Source organism: Pseudomyrmex gracilis, unplaced genomic scaffold, assembly GCF_002006095.1.
Source record: "Pseudomyrmex gracilis isolate BER0280 unplaced genomic scaffold, ASM200609v1 scaffold_1915, whole genome shotgun sequence".
Lineage (NCBI taxonomy): Eukaryota > Metazoa > Arthropoda > Insecta > Hymenoptera > Formicidae > Pseudomyrmex > Pseudomyrmex gracilis.
The window spans coordinates 12,307-14,615 of NW_018022499.1; positions in this window are offsets into that span (position 1 = coordinate 12,307).

Genomic DNA, 2,309 nt, shown 5'->3' on the forward strand with positions numbered 1-2,309 from the left:
CTAAAACTCATACACAGTAAAAAAAGTATTGAAGATCCAGAAACTCGCCTGTTTGTAGAAATTTTATAACAATGTTAAATCATGTATTATAAAAATGTTCTTAAGTCTACAAAGCATTTGTTAAATTTAATTTATACATGTATGTTTTAATTTATACATGATTATATATGTGTTGCTTTGCCTTTAGATTCTGAATGGAACTTAAGATATATATTATTGTATTTGCACATAGTAATTTTTTTACACACACACACACACACACACAACGTGTCAGCATTTAAGTATAACATGCTTTGCCTTTTTAGACTCTGAATGAAACTTAAGTATATTATTGTACTTGCACATTGGCGCGACGCACTAGCGTGTTAGTAGTGATCTCTTGATAGTGATTTATTGTACAACGTGTCAGCATTCTTTTTTTTTAATATAAATAGTCTTTAGATATTTCAAATAGAAGCAGTGTGCGCTATTTATACCAAAACATAATTAGTACACATTTACGTTATGCAATTGTTATTGAANATAATGCTAGAATAAACAATTAATAAAAAAAAGTATAACTAGATACATTTAGCACTACATTAAAGNTAGATGAATTAAATACTTTTGTCATCAATAAATAGCACACAGTTTTGCACATTATAATATATAAATTGCACATACTTAGATATATATAATCTTCTAGATTATATAAGAACGACTATTTAGATTTTATAACAACTATTTAAAACAAATATATATGCAGAAAGGGCCGATACGGAGCGAAATACTAGGTGTTGATGTATGAACAAAAATCTTTATTTAAACATGCCAAACGTTTCGACTCTTAGTTTGAGTCATCTTCAGTGGCATACAAAAATCTACATAAATAAATTAATATAAACATTACAAAAATCAAAGAAACAGTACAGAAAAGATACCAAGCAATAATTACAACTCACCGTTAAGAAAAATATAGGCAGTACATCATCTTGCAAAAAGGAAGAGATATCAAATAATTAGTTGATATTCATCACAGTGTTTCGAAAAACCAAAAATGTCCTCTTTCCATGTCTCAAGTTAGATAGTACACAAGAAACATAAACTACACAACTGATGTACAGCCTTTACAAAGTTCGGATATATAAGTACTTGTTCCCCACCACAACAACAATAATAAAGTCTTTAAAGGTGAACCATCACTTCGATTTGTATATTTCCAGAAACGAGAAATAAGGTTTTAATTGCTCAGTATCTGACATAATATTAATCGCATTATTTTGTAGCTTAATTTGAATCATTTCAGAAATTAATCGTTTATTGTAATGGTTTTCACGATCCATGATACGTACATTATTCCAATTAAAATCATGCCCTGTCTGAAGGCGATGTTCAGTAACAACAGATGGATCTAAATGTTTTCGATTGATTTGATTCTTATGTTCATTAATTCTTGTTTTTAATTTCCTCTTAGTTTGGCCCACATAAGAAGCATTGCAAGAAGTGCACTCAAGGCAGTAAACCAAATTCTTATTTTGTTCTTTCTTTAAGGGATCTTTAATTGCTTTAATAAATATGTCAAGTTTGTTAATACTACGGAAAGCTAGGGAGACATTAACTAAAGATTTTATTGACCTTGACATAGAGTCGGTGAGATTATTAATGTAAGGCATCACAAAGAACGACTTCTTTTTATCTTGAGTGTCAATTGAGTTAGCTGTTAAATTTATAATTTTGTTGTTATATTTATTATTAATTAAAAATTTGATTCTATTATTAATAATTTTAAAAATGAACTCTAGAGGATAATTGTTTATAATTAAAATTCTAATGATAAAAAAGAGATTCTTGGTGTGAAACTGTGGATGGAACAGTGTAAAAATTTTGTCTACTAAGCAGATAATAGTCCCAATTTTTTGTGAGGTAGGATGCATAGACAAAAAATTCAAATATCTACCTGAGAAGGTTTCTTTGTGATGCCAGTCAAACAAGATTAAATTGTGATTGTCAACAATCAATTTTACGTCTAGAAAATTTAAAGTGTTATCAATCTGAGTCTTCATCGTGAACTGCAATCTATTGTTATAACTATTAAACAAAGACAGGAGTCCCGACAAAGAATCAGAAGGAACCGTCAGAATCAGATCATCTACGTATCTGTAATAAAAAAAAGGGGTAAAAGTTAATTTTTTTAAAATTGATATCTCAAGGTCCTGCATGACAATATCCGCTATAATCGGAGACAAAGGTGATCCCATAGGTACACCATAAGACTGTTTATAAATTTGGTCATCAAATAAAAAATATGTGGAAGAAAGAACAAATTCAAT